Source organism: Schistocerca piceifrons, chromosome X, assembly GCF_021461385.2.
Source record: "Schistocerca piceifrons isolate TAMUIC-IGC-003096 chromosome X, iqSchPice1.1, whole genome shotgun sequence".
NCBI classification, from domain to species: Eukaryota; Metazoa; Arthropoda; class Insecta; order Orthoptera; family Acrididae; genus Schistocerca; species Schistocerca piceifrons.
In genome coordinates this window covers 146,835,475-146,855,878 of record NC_060149.1, presented here as the reverse complement: position 1 = coordinate 146,855,878, position 20,404 = coordinate 146,835,475, and the positions used below count along the sequence as shown (strand labels likewise).

At 44.3% G+C, this 20,404-nt stretch overlaps 1 protein-coding gene and 1 pseudogene across 1 annotated transcript in view; both read right to left on the bottom strand.

Moving 5' to 3' along the window:
* LOC124722225 (vitellogenin-like) overlaps positions 1-20,404 on the bottom strand; it is a gene marked incomplete at its 3' end in the record, with an annotated part of 444,892 nt that overhangs the window by 59,812 nt on the left and 364,676 nt on the right. The gene's annotated exons all lie outside the window — the stretch shown is intronic.
* Positions 7,845-7,962, bottom strand: LOC124723526 (annotated as a pseudogene).

Genomic DNA, 20,404 nt, shown 5'->3' with positions numbered 1-20,404 from the left:
CGTTCCATCACGTTTCCGACTTTGATAAGGGTCGGATTGTAGCCTATCGCGATTGCGGTTTATCGTATCGCGCCATAGCTGCTCGCGTTGGTCGAGATGCAATGACTGTTAGCAGAATATGGAATCGGTGGGTTCAGGAGGGTAATACGGAACGCCGTGCTGGATTCCAACGGCCTAGTATCACTAGCAGTCGAGATGACACGCATCTTATCCGCATGGATGTAACGGATCGTGCAGCCACATCTCGATCCCTGAGTCAACAGATGGGGACGTTTGCAAGACAACAACCATCTGCACGAACAGTTCGACGACGTTTGCAGCATCATGGACTATGAATTCGGAGACCATGGCTGCGGTTACCCCTGACGCTACATCACAGACAGGAGCACTTGCGATGGTGTACTCAACGACGAACCTGGGTGCACGAATGGCAAAACGTCATTTTTTCGGATGAAACCAGGTTCTGTTTACAGCATCATGCTGGTCGCATCCCTGTTTGGCGGCATCGCGGTGAACGAACATTGGAAGAGTGTATTCGTCATCGCCATACTGGCGTATCACCCGGCGTGATGGTATGGGGTGCCATTGGTTACACGTCTGGGTCACCTCTTGTTCGCTTTGACGGCAGTGGACGTTACATTTCAGATGTGTTACGACCCGCCGCTCTGCCCTTCATTCGATCCCTGCGAAACCCTACATTTCAGTAGGATAATGCACAACCGCATGTTGCAGGTCCTGTACGGGCCTTTCTGGACACAGAAAATGTTGGACTGTTGCCCTGGCCAGCACATTCTCCAGGTCTCTAACCAATTGAAAACGTCTGGTCAATGGTTGCCGAGGAACTGGCTCGTCACAATATGCCAGTCACTAGTCTTGATGAACTGTGGTATCGTGTTGAAGCTGCATGGGCAGCTGTACCTGTACACGCCATCCAAGCTCTGTTTGACTCAATGCCCAGGCGTATCAAGGCCGTTATTAGGCCAGAGGTGGTTGTTCTGGATACTGATTTCTCAGGATCTATGCACCCAAATTGCGTGAAAATGTAATCACATGTCAGTTCTAGTATGATATATTTGTCCAATGAATACCCGTTTATCATCTGCATTTCTTCTTGGTGTAGCAATTGTAATGGCCAGTAGTGTATTACGGCATGGGTTACGTGCACGTCGTCCACTTCTCCGCCTACGTTTCACGAATGTACAGAAACATGCTAGACGACAATGTTGTATGGAAGGACGTCATTGGGCATAGGAATGATGGCTGCATTATGGTTCTCCACAGGCAGGGGGAGCGGCAACACAGTAACTGCACTCGCACAAGACATAGAGCGACAACTCAGGGTCTTATGGTGTGGAGTGCTGTTGGATACAACCACAAATCACTGTTGGTGGGTGTCCAGGGCACTGTGAACAGTGTGACCTACGTGAATGACATCCTGCGATCCATAGCCATACCCTTTCTGCTCAACACCCGAGACGCCAACTTTTAGCAAGACAATGCACGACTATATATGTTGCTGCACGAACACGTGCCTCCTTGGTGTCACAGGATGTAAGCCTTTTGCCCTGGTCCGCGAGATCGCCAAACTTGTCGCCAATCGAAATATGGGGGATACGATGAAACGACGGGTGCAACATTGTGACCCAATGCCAACCATCACAGCTGGAGCCAGGAAAATGCAGCATGGATGGCTATACCGCAGGATGCTCGATGCTATACTCGTCGATGCCATCACGCATCAGAGACCATGGCGGACCCTGTGCCTACTAGGCAACATGACACATGCTGAACCGAGGTGAGTTAAATACTAATCATTACTGCAGACCATACTAATGTACATGTCCTGTGAATATGAACGTTCTGTCTCTAGTCGTTCGAGGTGGGTTTTTTTTCTGAACGTGAGTGTATGAGCTGTGAGTGTAAGTGTATCTCTTAAGTGTAGGTGACTGTAATGGATGCGTATGTAGTGAAGTGTCGTATTCGTGCTGGAGATGATGAGAGAAGTGGGAGGGGAAACCAGTGCCAGCACATAGCCGACTCCTCTAGAAAAGCACCAAGGGGGCGACCGACCTTGACGTCCCCAACCGACGGACAGATCACCGTCAGCAGTGTCCTCGCTTATGAGATACAGCGGAGAGATAATGAATTTAATTCTGACGTTGACACAAAGATTTGTGATCAGGAACATTACGCCATCATCTACGCTCCCCTTGAGGGCCAAATACTGCCAGTGAAAATTTCATCCACCTCCTGGACTTTAAAAGGCTTACCTCCGAGTCGAGCGCTAACGTATAGGCATCATTTAAGCCAGCTCGGTTACGGAGATGGGTGCTGTGGTGTCACCGCCAGACACCACACTTGCTAGGTGGTAGCCTTTAAATCGGCCGCGGTCCGTTAGTATACGTCGGACCCGCGTGTCGCCACTATCAGTGATTGCAGACCGAGCGCCGCCACAAGGCAGGTCTAGAGAGACTTCCTAGCACTCGCCCCAGTTGTACAGCCGACTTTGCTAGCGATGGTTCACTGACTACAGACGCTCTCATTTGCAGAGACGACAGTTTAGCATAGCCTTCAGCTACGTCATTTGCTAAGACCTAGCAAGGCGCCATATTCAGTTACTATTGATATTGATATTGTGAATCATGTACCGTCAAGAGCTACGTCCATCATTAATGAATTAAAGTTAAGTATCAAACTAATTACGTCCGCTTTCTGACTTCTAATTCCTTGTCATGTTCCAGACCTCACGTCAGTATAGTTCTTCCCTCCTCACGCCAGCCTGCGTGAGCTAAAACGAGTGCATTTCGGCCTCCATTAGTAACACGGTGTTGGCTCTTCAGCCAACACAACAGTTGCGTACACAGTACGCTAATGTACACATTTCAGTGAATGCAGTTTGCAACAGGAACGTAAGCAGATAAACATAAAGAGCTTGTAAGTATCAGATTTCAGTCTAAGTACAATGGAAAATAGACACAAGCCCAAGCCGTAGAATAAACACAGGAACATACAAGCTCTCCTCGATATTGTGGATAGGAATGACGCCATGCATCAGACCGGTTCACGCCGATCTTGTTCCTGTTACGGCAGTCGCTCGTTTTATTTCTTGGTGCGCGAAAGGATGCAGAATCATCTACTTTTTTAAAAACGCAGTGGCACAAAAAGTGCGCAGATGTCGTTGAGAGGCATAAAAAGTGGTTTCAGAAATCATGTTACAGGAATAACAGAGAGGGCGAATGTGCGGGGTGCGACAAATAAGCTATCATCAGCGATGGAATTAGCTTTTTCCGCTTGCTCCCTTTTTACATCCCGTCTGATTTTGCTCCGCATCACTTTGGAAAGTCACTCATCTTATTTTCTGCGAGAAGGTATGGACTTGTATTTATTATTGCCGCTTCGTGTTGGCGTTCTTATGCATTTATGCATTTCCTCTAGAAAAAACCTAATTATACGCCCTGCGATTGGACGACTGGATAAACCGGCCGTGTGAATGAAAATGCATGTAAGCTGAAGAACAGCGTCTTTCCTCGTGTTACCCACACGTTGCGGCTGTTTCGTAAAAATTCCTGGTATATAGCTACGAACTAATTAGCGTATGTGCTCATACTACACCATTATCATACTCTTTTCATATTTGTTTCGTTGCTCAGAAAGCATACGCAGACTTTACATTTACGTCAATAAGAAATACACCATAAAAACGGGCAAAAAGTTGGACGGCTCGCATCGAAGTGGAATCGTAATGCTAGATTCATTGCGCGACAATTAATGTAATACAGCACTTATAATGTTCTACAAATATCTTTCATAACACACGTCATTAACTGTCAATGTTAGCGAAGTATTCTGATTTACTTCCAGCTCTACTACTGAACATATTGCTTGGGCTTTTAATCCAACTGCCCGCATCTCGTGGTCGTGCGGTAGCGTTCTCGCTTCCCACGCCCGGGTTCCCGGGTTCGATTCCCGGCGGGGTCAGGGATTTTCTCTGCCTCCTGATGGCTGGGTGTTGTGTGCTGTCCTTAGGTTAGTTAGGTTTAAGTAGTTCTAAGTTCTAGGGGACTGATGACCATAGATGTTAAGTCCCATAGTGCTCAGAGCCATTTGAACCATTTTTAATCCAACTCGTGAGAGCAAAACATGACATCGTAATCAAGGCGTGAACATTAACAAGATTAGCAATACAACAACTTTCAGGTACCATTTTTCACAGACTTCAAGTCAACGGATGGACTGATAAGTTCTTCGTGAAGTCATTTTAAATCATAACCTAATCATCACCATCATCATTTACTTCCCGCTACTGGACGCATATAATTGCATTCATATTCTGCTACATTGTTGTAACGTTTAGTGTGACGTCTAAATGGCTGAAATAGTTTGTGTCGGCCAACAAATTCAACCGTCCATGGTTCAATCCACAGTCAATTCTAGGATTTATTCCGTCACTTATTATTTCTCTAAACTCCTGTAATAATTTGCATATGTAGAAAGTAACAAACTGCACCGTGATCCTCGGTCAACGGTAAATTGTAACTGGTATGGTAATTAAGGTTGGAAGGTCTGAGAAAGACAACGGCATACACCTTCCACACCTTCCAATACGAATATACCTGGTGATTATCGTGTTCAAACCATCCTTTGGACTGAGGACAGCTTGTCTTAGTATACGAGAAGGTGGGTTTATGGTTCAAATGGCTCTAAGCACTATGCGATTTATCATCTGAGGTCATCAGTAACCTGGACTTAGAACTACTTGAACCTAACTAACCTAAGGACATCACATACATCCATGCCAGAGGCAGAATTCGAACCTGCGACCGCAGCAGCAGCGCGGTTCCGGACTGAAGCGACTAGAACAGCTCGACCACAGCGGCCGGAGTGGGTTTATGGCTCTACCAATCCAAGAGCCCTCCCATTTACTAGGTTGGTTGGTTTGGGGAAGGAGACCAGACAGCGTGGTCATCGGTCTCATCGGATTAGGGAAGGATTGGGAAGAAAGTCGGCCGTGCCCTTTCAGAGGAACCATCCCGGCATTCCCATTTACTACTAACAGTCTTGATTCCATGTAAAACCTTTTGTGTTTGACTATAGGTAAGCATGCGATAGCATGCATACCTAATACGTTCCAAAACGCCGCGCATGAAAACGGGATTTTCCGGTGTTCATACCTCTGGTTCTACTGGTGATAAGCAGATAGTGTCAAGTGTTTTGGATAGTCCTTTGGCTAGGAACCATTTGTATACCCAACAGAAGTGTCACTATCCTGCAGTACAGGGTCATAGTACGCTACTGGCCATTAAAATTGCTGCCCCACGAAGATGACGCGATACAGACGTGAAATTTAACCGACAGGAAGAATATGCTGTGATATGTAAATGATTAGCTTTTCAGAGCATTCACACAAGGTTGGCGCCGGTGGCGACACCTTCAACGTGCTGACATGAGAAAAGTTTCCAACCGATTTCTCACATAAACAAACAACAGTTGACCGGCGTTGCCTGGTGAAACGTTGATGTGATGCCTCGTGTAAGAAGGAGAAATGCGTACCATCACGTTTCCGACTTTGATAAAGGTCGGATTGTAGCCTATCGCGATTGCGGTTTATCGTATCGCGACATTGCTGCTCGCGTTGGTCGAGATCCAATGACTATTAGCAGAATATGGAATCGGTGGGTTCAGGAGGGTAATGCGGAACGCCGTGCTGGATCCCAACGGCCTAGTATCACTAGCAGTCGAGATGACAGGCATCTTATCCGCATGGCTGTAACGGATCGTGCAGCCACGTCTCGATCCCTGAGTCGACAGATAGGGACGTTTGCAAGACAACAACCATCTGCACGAACAGTTCGACCACGTTTGTAGCAGCACGTACTATCAGCTCGGAGACCATGGCTGCGGTTACCCTTGACGCTGCATCACAGACAGGAGCGCCTGCGATGGTGTACTCAACGAAGAACCTGGGTGCACGAATGGTAAAACGTCATATTTTCGGATGAATTCAGGTTCTGTTTACAGCATCATGATGGTCGCATTCGTGTTTGGCGACATCGCGGTGAACGCACATTGGAAGCGTGTATTCGTCATCGCCATACTGGCGTATCACCCGGCGTGATGGCATGGGGAGCCACTGGTTACACGTCTCGGTCACCTCTTGTTCGCATTGAGCATTGACGGCACTTTGAACAGTGGACGTTACATTTCAGATGTGTTACGACCCGTGGCTCTACCCTTCAGACGATCCCTGCTAAACCCTACATTTCAGCAGGATACTGCACGACCGCATGTTGCAGGTCTTGTACGGGCCTTTCTAGATACAGAAAATGTTGGACTGCTGCCCTGGCCAGCACATTCTCCAGATCTCTCACCAATTGAAAACTTCTGGTCAATGGTGGCCGAGCAACTGCCTCGTCACAATACTCTTGATGAACTGTTCTATCGTGTTGAAGCTGCATGGGCAGCTGTACCTGTACACACCATCCAAGCTCTGTTTGACTCAATGCCCAGGCGTATCAAGGCCGTTATTACGGCCAGAGGTGGTTGTTCTGGGTACTGATTTCTCAGGATCTATGCACCCAAATTGCGTGAAAATGTAATCACATGTCAGTTCTAGTATAATATATTTGTCCAATGAATACCCGTTTCTAATCTGCATTTCTTCTTGGTGCAGCAATTTTAATGGCCAGTAGTGTATCAATGTTACACAATTCCTGCTGCTTCCACAAATTGAGCAAATCGGTTGCTTCTTTTCGCATTTCATGTTATCGATGGTGGGCTTTATGGGTCTTATAGAGGCACCATTTCTTCAAGGACGGTTGCTCGATAAACCCCACAAAAAGTTTTCTTTTTACTATATTTTCCCGGTCGCCAGCAGACCAAAACCAATCCTCTGTTTCCGAGACGGCAACACACAGCAAATAGCTGTAATTTTGCGATGTATTCCTAACATTTCGATCTCGAACAACCTTGAAAATTTTCATCGTATCTTTATCCGTTTCCGAGATACAGTCGTCCAAAGTTACTCCAATTTTTCAGGTAAAATATGCACGTAAAACCCAGTGTGAAGCGAAAACATAGTTCGTAAAGAGACATAGCACGGAGAAATATACTATAAAGTGTCTCCTTTATGGTATGAGAACCCCATGTTGTAGTACTGAAGCATCCGCAGAATTTTTTTGCACGTAAAATCTGCTCTGAGGTGTAAAATTAGTTATTCTTTATTTCATTTTCAAATAAGTAAACTATCTAAATTTTACTGGCCAATACATTTATTTTCATATGAGTTAAATGCCCTTACAAAATCCCCATTCGACCAATGCGCGATTATTGCTGTATAGGTAGGGCTCCTTATCGGGTAGAATTCAAATGTTTCAAATGGCTCTGAGCACTATGGGACTTAACATCTGAGGTCATCAGTCCCCTAGAACTTAGAACTACTTAAACCTAACTAACCTAAGGACATCACACACATCCATGCCCGAGGCAGGATTCGAACCTGCGACCGTAGCGGTCGCGCGGTTCCAGACTGTAGCGCCTAGAACCACTCGGCTACCACGGCCGGCTAGGGTAGAACTGATAGATGAAGTACAGACGAGCTAAAGTCTTTCGTCATGGGTTCGTTTGAAACTAAACTAAACTCCGCCCGAACAGGCCACGGAGGCCCAACGGTACCGACCGGCTGCCGTGTCGTCTTCAGCCCACAGATGTCGCAGGATGCGGATATTGAAGGGCATGTGGTCAGCACACCGCTCTCCCGGCCGTATGTCAGTTTAGGAGACCGGAGCCGCTACTTCTCAATCAAGTAGCTCCTCAGTTTGCTTCACAAGGGCTGAGTGCACCCCGCTTGCCAACAGCGCTCGGCAGACCGGATGGTCACCCATCCAAGTGCTAGCCCATCCCGACAGCGCTTAACTTCGGTGATCTGACGGGAACCGGTGTTACCACTGCGGCAAGGCCGTTGGCCATGGGTTCGTTTAGCAAGTGGTAAATTGTCATGGAGACGTACAATCAGCTCCAGTGGCAGACGACTCAAGAAAAGCTTTGTGCTTTAAGGTGTTGTCAACTGTTAAAATTCCGAGAAAAGAGAACCAAAAAAATGCATCCATCTGCATATCCCTCGAAAAGCTCACGAAGGTAAAAAATATCAGGGATTCGAATTAATACGGATGACTCGCTGGAGACCGGAACAAGTAATGGAGTGACAGTGGTATACAAAGTACCCTCCGAAACGCACATTAAAGTGGATTGAGGTGTATCGATGTACGTATATGTTTGAAAAAAGACAGTATTCGAGTCTTAAGGAAGCACGATGAACACATTTGGATCACATTACATGTTGACGGATCATTGGCAGATTGGTTTCAGCCAAAGTCAGCACGAGGTGGGCCAGAAGTTGAATATTACCTACGACGTCTTTTCGTGACTATAGACATGATTCAAAGAGGGCAGTATTGACATTGTCAGCCAATTGCTACAATCCAGCACTGGGAACATTATCTTGCCTTAACTTCACAAACATGTGCAACCAGAACACGACCTGCCCTGGCTAGAAATCTTGAGACAGTTTCTCTGTGAACCATCTTTCATATTCTGCATCTTCGGTTCGAGAATATGCTCTATACGCCCGACGATCCATCAGAGGCATTTTTCTCACATGGAGACACTGCGAATATGGTGTCTGGTCCATCGCACGTGGACTCAGGAACAGTGAATGTTTCGCATTTTGCGAATCTGGACTGACTTCAGTTCTTTGGGACACATGAAAATTTGTGCAGGACCACTACTTCCCGCTTATCGCGTTAACAACTTTGGCAGCCCGACCACGACTCCAGGACCGATCCAAACTTCCATATGTCACGGAGTCCACAGCTCTTGCGCACGCACATTTCATGATTCGGCACAGGGAGAGAAAAATATTTTCTCATCATTCTAGCCCGTCGAGGAATGGGTACATCAGTGATGGTAACAGTGTCTGTGTTGCAAAATGACAATACATACCATAATATATACCATAACTGTAATCATCGGAACAGTGTGTGTTCTTCCAGACATGCATGTCCGTCTGAAGAACATTGTAACGTGAAGATACAGACATTGTATAAACACAGAACCTGTAACCATCACTGATGTTTCTGTATAGCACGTTATACCCCATTACACATCATAGAAATACAAGAGCCCATCTAACTTTACCACATTCACGTGGAAAGTTGGTATGTTCAAAGGAAATTAAGGCAGGATATTTAAAAAAGTTAACGAGATGATGCGCGGTGGTTAGCACACTGGACTCGCATTCGGGACGACGTCGGTTCAAACCCGCGTCCTGCCATCTTGATTTAGGTTTTCCGTCATTTCCCTAAATCGCTTACGGTAAATGCCGGTATTGTTCCTTTGAAAAGCGGAAGGTCGCTTTCCTTCTACAGCCTTCTCTAATCCGAGCTTCTGCTCCATCACTAATGACCTAGTTGTCGACGGGATGTTAAACACTAATCTCGTCTTCCTCCTCCTCCTCGACGATATGATTTTTATTACTAATTTTGCAATTTTCTTAACGAGCCTAAGAATTAAAATTGTAAGGCTTTAAATGAAAGAACGACTGAGCGAGACCAATACGAAAACACTACAGTATAGGTAAAAACGAAGCGTAGATATGGTGTGAAGCTGGCTTGAAACAGTAGTAGCAGCGGAGAGAAGAAATATAGTGCACTCCAAGGCGTAAGCAACAAATGTGGTCTGCCCAGCTCATACGAACTGCTTGCTGCTTAAATAGGAAAGAAGTGACTTTACATAGAACAAACTGGTGGTGTTTGTTCAGTTAAACTTTGCTGCAGGGACCCCACACAAAAAACCTCTTATAACACCGGTTGTAAAGTACACAATGCCAGACAAACATGCTGACTAAAGTTAAGCACAACCCTACATCGTTCCTAGATCCTGCCTCCTGAAATTGCAGAGAAAATAAATTTGTATATTCTCCGCATTAGAATTTTCGTTGTTATTTAGAACTTTAACTGGTTACCCCAAGCAAATTGCCTTTGTAAGTGTTACGTGTGATTTCTCTCAGTTAACTTGCCGGCAAATCGAGATAAATTGTATCTACGGTCACTTGCTTATTTATAGAGAAAACGAGGTGTCACGTTGGTGGAGTGAGACTGAAGGAATACGGGGCTCAGTAAATATCAGTAAGTAAGCAGATATACCGAAATTCCAATGAAATTGACAGCCACAAATTGCATCTCATTTCTGCGTCCCGGAAGAATATATATACATCTCTGTGGTTCCCAGTATTTGCCCGTGTCCGGTATTTGCCTGTGAAAATATAATGGGTGTTTCAAAAAGGACTTTACAAGTTTAAAAATTCATATAAACTTATTGAAAGACGATATAGAGCTGGGTTTAGTGTTATTTTTGAGGGAAACACATCAAGTTTTTTTTCCATTAAACTAAAGATGTCTTACGTGGCTTCCGTTGGTTATCCTGCACACATCCCATCGCAAGTCAATTACTTCTCACACTCGCTGTAACATTGCAGGTGTAACTTGCTAAGTGGCGGCGTAAACTCTTGCTCTTAAGCTCAGGTAGAGAAACCGGCACAGGAGGTACAAACACGATATCCTTCATTAATCCTCATTAAAAAAGATCGAGTGGTGTCATGTCTTGGGAACGTGGGGGCCATGCAATTGGCGCATCACGGCCAATCCATTGGCCTGGAAAGCGGTCACTGAGAAAATCCCGGACGTCAGCCAGGTAGTGGGGTGGTGCACCATCTTGTATGAAATAAACATTTCGTTCTTTGTCATCCTCATCGATGTGTGGCATCAAAAATTGTTGTAACACATGCAGGTACATTATGCCGTTGATTTTTCTCTCACGGAAAAAAGGTCTGTACACTTTGTTCTTGCTCGATACACAAAAGACGTTCAGTTTAGGGCTATAACGAACATGTTTCAATGTTTGATGTGGATTTTCACTCATCCAAATGTTATGTGTGTCTTGCCACTTAAGTGAAAAGTCGACTCGTCAGAAAAGATGATTTTGTCCAAGAAATGTTCACCCTCATGTAATAGATTTAACATATCCGCACAGAAGTTCTTGCGAGTAATTTTATCAGTCTCTTTTATTATTTGTACGATCGTCAGGCTGTACGGTTTCAAATGCAAACGGTTTCTCAACACACACCAAACAGTCGTATGTGGGATTTTCAGTTCGTGAGACGCACGCCGGGTCGATTTCGTTGGGCTGTTGACAAAACGTTGCCTCACTCTCTCAACGACGTCGTCAGTTGTGCGTAGACGAGCTGATGATTTCCCGTGTCTTCCCGAGCACCGTATTTCTACAAAACATTTACGCCACTCATAAACTGTACGCCTTCTAGGAGGATCTTTAGCGAACTGGTACGGAAATTACGCTGAACTGTTGTCGCCGACTTCGATTCTTCAAACCAAAACAAACAGCTAGAACGCTCGTGTCCAGTGAAGGCAGCCATCTTTAACGCAACTGTTCTAGCGCTCCTTACAGTGCGATTCAGCACTAGCGAAATACGCGAGGCAAAACTTAATGTATTTTCTACAAATTGACACTACAGTCTCCTCTGTGGGTATTATGAATTAATTAATATGAATTTTCAAATTTGAAAAGTCCTTTTTTAAACATTGCATGTATTCACTGCATTTTCAAAGCCGTGCTGTAGCTACCCCTTAGCTTCTAGTTGTTTAACAGTTGGCAAGAGCGTTGGACTTAAATTTCATGCGTGATCATTAATGTTATCAATTATTATTTATTTAAACTCCAAATCGAACTTTAAACTTTACTTCAACTTCATCAAAATTTAACGGTGAAATAGTCAAGCTGAAGCTCAGAGTCTATCCGTGAGTCGAGGTTGTATCGCACTGCAAAGCAAAATCATGAAACCCCAGTCGTGAGTAAATTACAACAATGATAATATATACTCATCATAACTATACAAAACACACTTGCTAAAAGACGTAAGATTAAGATATCAGTATCAGCACATATCATATAAATCACTATAGCAAATGATGGACTGTGCGGCTGGTCCCGGCGGAGGTTCGAGTCCTCCCTCGGGCATGGGTGTTTGTGTTTGTCTTAGGATAATTTAGGTTAAGTAGTGTGTAAGCTTAGGGACTGATGACCTCAGCAGTTAAGTCCAGTAAGATTTCACACACATTTGAACATTTGACTATAGCAAATGAAATCGAATATTAATTGATCTGAATTAAAAGTACAAAATCTCAAACACTGGTAAATAAAAGAATTTACACAGAAAACAGCTCACAAACTCAATTTCGAAAACAGAACAGCCGAAAGTGAACCATGGTATCTATAAAAACAGAACAGAGCTAAAGACTTACCGAGACGGTCGCTCAAACAATGATGGGAAAGATACGTGTTTGATATCATAACAGGTACATGTTGTCATCTGAAATATGCCTGTAACCTACCTGAACAGAGATAACATAGGAATGATTCAAATGGAAATTTTACTGAATAGTTAGTAGAAGAACTATGCTACACTTTACTAAACTTCACCAGAAAAAATCAAATCGTGAAGTTCGTCAAGAAACTGAAGTGGATCCAACAGAGATACATCGACACTAAGTGCTAGACTGTTCTGCGACCCTGAATTGTATACTTAGGCTGTGACAATTTTCACCAGAATTAATCAGCTTGAGCGGCAGTGAACGAGCAGTTCCCTATAAATATGTTTTTTATCTCCACCGAAAGCCGAAACAGAGATTAGGCAGAGCCTCAAGGAGAGCACTATGCAGAAATATCACAAACAGTGGACGGAAGGAATGGGACGTTTTGGACTCGGCGGGGTCCTACTTGGAAGGCAACAACCTCTAACTGAACATATCTGGTAGGTGCAAAAATCTTCAGCGTCAGTCTTCTTCTTTTTGTGTTGTCCATGTTACACGACATTACAAGGCACACTGCAAAAAACAATTTGTAATAAACTGTTGCCACTGACAAAGGAATCATATACCCATAAGGTCATCAATTTTGCTCTCTTGTACGATGAGCCTTTTTTTTGGGGGGGGGGGGGGTTTGGACGCAAAACATATAAAGTCATAAACGCCCAGTATGGAACCATAGAATGTTGGGACCGCGAGGATAAAAATCCGTTTCGAGGTACAATACAGAAAGGAAGAGAAATCAAATCTAAAACGTTAAGACGTTACGGAAGAGTATGTAAAAGATGCCGACAAGACACTAGAGTCACCAGATAGAAATCAAATCTCTTTTGTCATATTACTGCTTTTTAAGAAACTTAAAACGCGAGCCAGAGCTCGCACGTCATCCGCTAAAACGTCCGGTAAAGCGGGCGGCAGCCCGACACTGAGACGTAAGTGGATAAAATATGGGCAGAGGATCAGGAAATTTCTGACTGTTAATGTCTGGCTACAGAAAGGATAGCTGGGTGCAGGGTCGCCACTCAACAACGGAAGGGTGACTAAAGCGGCAGTGCCCTATTCGCAACCGAGCTAACATTACTTCCTCACGGCGAGACGGCGGGGAGGAAGTCGACCGAGCTGTTGGGAGAGGTTTGACTTCTCTGAATTTGTTCCCATGATGGGAGGACCAATGGTCATTCCGAAGTGACGTGATACGGCGATAGAATACGAATATCTTGCGAGGGAACAGAGTAAGAGGCAGACCGACCGAGATGGACTGTGGCCTTTGCTGCAGCATCAGCAGACGGTGAGCTTCTCGAACGTTCTCGAGAAATCGAGATTCACAGTTTTATAAAACTGCTGGATGCCATACGAGACCACCACATATTGAGTAGTGTCGTTAGCGAAACCGGATGATGTGGCAGTCTGGTAAGCTGCCCTTATGGCATTATTTTTCTAACCCTACACCAAACACTTTTATTGCTGCAACGAATTATGTTTCTTCACAAATGAAAAATAACACTCTGATGGAAAAATCACAGGGGTGGTGACTAAAGCGACAGTGCCCTATTCGCAACCGAGCTAAGATTACTTCCTCACGGCGAGACGGCCGGGAGGAAGTCGACCAGGCTGTTGGGAGAGGTTTGAATTCTCTGAGTTTGTTCCCATGAAGGGAGCACCAATGGTCATGCCAAAGTGACGTGATACGCCGATAGAATACGAATATCTTGCGAGGGAATAGAGTAAGAGGCGGACCGACCGAGATGGACTGTGGCCTTTGCTGCAGCATCAGCAGACGGTGAGCTTCTCGAACGTTCTCGAGAAATCGAGATTCACAGTTTTATAAACCTGCTGAATACCATACGAGACCACCACCTATCGAGTAGTGTCGTTAGCGAAACCGGCTGAGGTGGCAGTCTGGTAAGCTGCCCTTACGGCACTATTTCTTCTAATCCTACACGAAACACTTTTATTGCTGCAACGAATTATGTTTCTTCACAAATGAAAAACACACTAATGGAAAAAATCGCAAAAACATTGTGCGACATAAGCGAAAATTGGTAGGCCTGTTTCTACAGCTGAAAGATGATGTCTGTTCAGATTCCGCGCCAGTCACATAAGAGTGGCGCTGGTAGCTCCTCTATGAGGATACAAATCAGGTTTCCTTTAAACTCAGGCTGTCACGGCCGTGAGCGTTAGTTACCTTTGAGATTGGACGTGTTGAGTTGATGTTAGTCACGAAAATCCTTAAGGGCGACAAAGACGCCATTATTAACAGCTCACTGAATTTGAACGACGTCGTGTAATAGGGATACGAGAAGCTGGATGCTCCTTCTGAGATACTGCAGAAATACTTGCCAGGAACGTAGCTAGTGTACATGATTTCTGGCAGCTGTGGTCACGAGAACGTACGGTCACAAGAAGTCCGGCCTCCGGACCGCCACGTGGCACTGAGGAGAATGGCTCTGGCGCTTCGTACAACATCTGCAGCAGCAATTTGAGCACCAGTTGGCACACAGTGACACAACGAACTATTACAAATCGGTTACTCCAACGACAGCTCCGACCCAGACGCCCTGTAATGTGCATTCCACTGATCCCAAACCACAGCAAGGTGCAGGCCTGTTTTGTTTTCTGATGAAAGCTGGCTCTGCCTTGGTACCAGTGATGGCCGTGTATTGGTCAGAAGGACGCCACTTGTGGGCCTGTAAGCAACCTGTCTGCGTGCTAGACACACAGTAATGGCACCTGGAGTTACCGTCTGGGATGTGATTTCGTATGACAGCAGGAGCACTCTCTTGATTATCCCACGCACCCTGACTGCTAACTTGTACGTTAATCTGGTGATTCGACCTGTTGTGCTGCCATTCATGAAGAGCATTCCAGGGCGTGTTTTCCAGCAGGATAACGCTCGCCCACATACCGCTGTTGTGACCCAGCATGCTCTACAGAGTGTCGACAGGTTGCTTTGGCGTGCTCGATCACCAGATCTGTCTCCAATAGAGCACATATGGGATATCATCAGACGAAAACTCCAGTGGCATCCACAAACAGCATTAATCGTCCCTGTATTGAAAGACCTAGTGCAACAGGCATGGAAATCCATCCCATTAACTGACATCCGGCACCTGTAAAAAACAATACATGCATTCAACATTCTGGCAGTTGCACCACATGTACCAGCATTTCATATTTGCAGTGGCTTATCGCGCGCTTACAATAACCTGTGCTCTTGAAATGATATTCACTTAAATACGGGGGCGTTTGAAAAGTCCGTGCAAAGTCCGAGAGATGGCACCACCGGTGCGTATCGAGGTCATGTTTAGTTACTAGCATCTTTGAAAGAACGCACACCAAGTTTCAGCCATATTTGTCTATTTCTTTGTGTTTGGCATTCGTGTGAATCAAGGAAGTCGAGTGATTGTCAAGAAATGGATGAAAAAGAATTTCGTGTGGGCATTAAACATTACTTTATGAAAAGCAAAACGCCTCAGGAGACTAAAGAGAAGCTTGATAAACATTACGGTGACTCTGCATCTTCGATTAGAGCAGTTTAGAAGTGGTTTCAAAATTTTCGGAGTGGCCATATGGGCACAAGTGATGCTGAACGTTCTGGACGCCCTGTGGAGCTTACGACTCCAGAAATCATTGATAAAATCCATGATATGGTGATGGATGACAGAAGTGTTAAGGTGCGTGGGATTTCTAGTGCTGTGGGCATCTCGAATGAACGGCTACATACTACTTTGCATAAACATTTGGACATGAGAAAGGTATCCGCAAGATGGGTTCCGCGATTGCTCACGCTTAACCAAAAACGGAATCGAGTGAAGTGTTGCAAGGATGGTTTGCAACTGTTCAGGAAGAATCCGCAGGACTTTAAGCGTCGTTTTGTCACTGTGGATGAAACATGGATACATTACTATACTCCTGAGGCCAAACAACATTCTAAACAATGGGTTAACAAAGGAGAATCTGCACCAAAAAAGGCGAAGACCATCCCTTCGGCCGGAAAGATTATGGCGACTGTCTTTTGGAATTTGCAAGGGATAATCCTCATCGACTATCTGGAAAATGGTAAAACTATTACAGGTGCATATAATTCATCATTATTGGACCGTTTTAACACCGAGCTGCAAGAATAACGCCGGCGATTGGACCGCAAAAGAGTCGTTTTCAATCACGACAATGCATCAGCACACACCTCAGCAGTTTTGGTCGCAAAATTACTGGAATTAGGATTCCAGCTCGTTTCACATCCCCTCCTCTTCTCCAGACTTGGCTCCCACGGACTACTACTTGTTCCCCAATTTGAAGAAATGGCTGGCGGGAAAAGACTTTATTCAAACGAGAAGGTGATTGCAGCAACTAATAGCTATTTTGCAAATGTGGACAATTCTTATTATTTGGAGAGGATCAACAAATTAGAACTGCGTTGTGCGAAGTGTATAAACCTAAAAGGAGAATGTCGAAAAATAAAAAAAGGTTTACCTCAAACACGTAAGTAGTTTTTATTTTTGCACTGACTTATCAAACGCCCCTCGTATGTTGCTTGGACGACTGTATTCACAAAATTTCGTTTCTCTACATCAATTTTTTTTGTGTTGTGATTTTTTTCAGTCAATGTAAAAATGATAATCATTCTGGTATCTTCGTCTCCACGTATAATAAAGAACTGCGATGAAATGAACATTCATTTATCGATACATGCATGCTCGTATCGCAAATACAGTGTATGTTATTCAAAGCAGGTATAGCCCAATATAACTTCACTGCGATACACGCATGGACATGCTGATAAATAAATGTTAATTTTGTCATTTTTCTTCATTATTATTATTATTATTATTGCTCCTTTTCTTTCGTTCTAGCGATACAGGTGTTTGTTAGAAGACCAGGGAAAAAAGCGGAGTGATTCGAACGCAGTACACTCATAGGTATAGTCCGGTAGCCATCACCCGACTGCTCGCCGGCTAGCGCTCTCGTATTCATTCAGCAGGCTCGTAAAACTTTGAATATCGATTTTTCGACAACGGAGAAGCGCATCTTACTAGAACAGCGTTTGATACGTCCAAGTATGTACTGCAAGCATGCGGAACATGAGCGAATTCGGTCGTGTATGCTTCTACAGTGAGTCGAACGATTTTGATGAAACTTGTCACAGCTTAAGAGCTCGGTTCATCAGTCACGGCCCCCTGAAATAGTCCCTTAGGAATGCTAGAGTGCATTTTATTTTGTGAAGAAGGAGTATACAGAAATGAAACGACTTAGCAATGTAATTTTCGAAAGACGCAGCCACGTACATTCGGAGAAATTTGTCACAAAATTCAGTTAAATTTTATGCCGTGACTTGCTGCTATGATTAAGTAAATACAATTTTATTTTAAGCCACACGAAAACGTGAAGGATTCTGAACGTATCAACAGTGCAAAATATGAGAGCTATTCACTTCGGGCAGACACCATTAAAATCTAAATAAGGTACAACAATTAACGAGACTATTATATTGCAGAGAGAATATACTGGAGTTGTAGTCTTCCGGAAAACTCAAGAAGAGATGCTGCTTATCTCGGAAGAGGTCATTCGTTCGACAAGTTCTTGTCTTCTACGCATCTGTCTCGAATCCTTGTCTTGAACCGACTGAATGCTACGATATTCATGGTGGACTTATTCGGACAAACTGAGAGCGTGAACAGCTCCTCAGTGAAATACATTTGATGATATTGCAAGGAAGATGTCATAAAATGAGGAATGCTTTTCTGAAAAGTCGAAGAATCTTAAGTGAGAGGCACTGTGTAATAAAAGCATCCAAGCAACCAAGAAGAGTTTTGTAAACCGAGTGGCGTCTCTTATTGCCTCGAAAGTACTTATTCCAATCATGCACCTGAATGCATCGTGTGGCGGAACCAAAGGACATCCTGCGTCGTCACATGGTTTACTGTCACACGAGTATCATGAGGGTTTACAGGATTACAGCGCAGCTGTACCTGCTGGTCATTTATGAATACCAAGTAAATGAGGTTTGCTGCACAATTCGTGAGCATATTTTGAGACTGAATAAAATAAATTCCCTTGAGACAAAAAATCCTGGGGCCTAACAAATCAGCGCGGATTCAGAAAGCTTCCCTCGAGTGAAACTCAGCTTGCCCTCTTCTCTTAAGATATCCTGCGAACCACAGATGAAGAGCAACAAGTAGATTTCCGGAAAGCGTTTGACACAACAGACTGTCAGCATAGGCTCGAAAATACGGAATAGGTTTTCAGATATGTGAGTGGCTCGAAGACTACTTAGTAATGGAAATGAGCGTTTGGCGTCGTTGGCCGGAAGCCCCTTGCGGGGCAGGTCCGGCCGCCGTGGTGCAGGTCTTATTACATTCGACGCCACATTGGGCGACCTGCGCGCCGGATGGGGATGAAATGATGATGAAGACAACACAACACCCAGTCCCTGAGCGGAGAAAATTCCCCGACCCAGCCGGGAATGGAACCCGGACCCGTACGACGGCAATCGGTCACGCTGCCCATCAGCTATCGGGGCGGACTACTTAGTAAGTGAACCCAGTACGTTGTCACCGACGGCGAGTGTTCATCAGAGAAAAGAGTATCATCAGGAGTGCCCCCAGTGAAGTGTGATATGATCGCTCCTATTCCCTACATACTTAAATGATCTGACGGACAGGGTGAGCAGTAATCTGTGACTGTTCGCTGATGATGCTGTGGTGTACGGGAAGGTGTCCTCTTTAAGTGACTGTAGGATACAAGATGACTTTTAAAAAATCTCTAGTTGGTGTGATGAATGACAGCGTACTTCAAACGTAGAAAAATGAATGTTAACGCAAAAAAAAAATGGTTCAAATGGCTCTGAGCACTATGGGACTTAACATCTTAGGTCATCAGTCCCCTAGAACTTAGAACTACTTAAACCTAACTAACCTAAGGACATCACACACATCCATGCCCGAGGCAGGATTCGAACCTGCGACCGTAGCAGTCCCGCGGTTCTGGACTGAAGCGCCTAGAACCGCACGGCCACCGTGGCCGGCAATGTTAATGCAGATGAATAGGAAAAATAAAATCGGATTGTTCAAATTCAGAATTAGTGCGTGCTGCCTGACACAGCGAAATCGATTAAATATTTAGGCCTAAATTTGCAAAGCGATATTAAATGGGACGAGCACGTAGTAACACAAGTAGAATGGTGGATTTTGGTTTATTGTGAGAATTCTAGGAACGTGTAGCTCGTCTATAAAGGAGACCAAAAGAATAGAACACTAATGCGAGTCATTCTTGAGTACTGCTCGAGTGTTTGAGATCCCCACCAGATCGGATTAAGGGAAGACGTTGAAGCAATTCAGAACCGCGCTGCTATATTTGTTATCGATAGCTTCGATCAACATGCGAGTATTACGCAGACGCAGAGGCGTAATTTCTCTTGCATTAATTTCTGTGCAGTTTCGTGAGAAGGATACTAATTTTTGTGTTATTTCGTAATACAGATACTGCCGTATCGCTTTCATTTCACTTTGATGAAATTCTAAAATTAATCATTAAAGGTTCCATTGTTGTGTTTTTGAATTATTTACATGAATGGTAGATGTACAAATTACTGAACATACAATATTATCTTATTATATTCCTGATTACGATCACATAACACATTCGCTATCGTTGGGCTATCCTACTCACTTTACCTCTTGAAAGATAATATAACACATGCCACAATGGAACTCTCTTTCATTAGTCGTCTCCAATTGTTGACAATGAAATTATACTTCGAAAAATCTCTCTGCATCGATGGATGAACAGGGAACCCAAATAGATTTTAAGACATCATTTACAAAGTTCAGGCGCATTAATTTCAGTGCTTTCAGTGACCGAAATACTTAAATCTTCTGACTGGGATTATTTTCAGTTTGACCAAGCAGAATATCTTTAAAAGCAGGGTGCCCAGCGATAATATTAGACTGTTTTATCACTTTAAAGACATA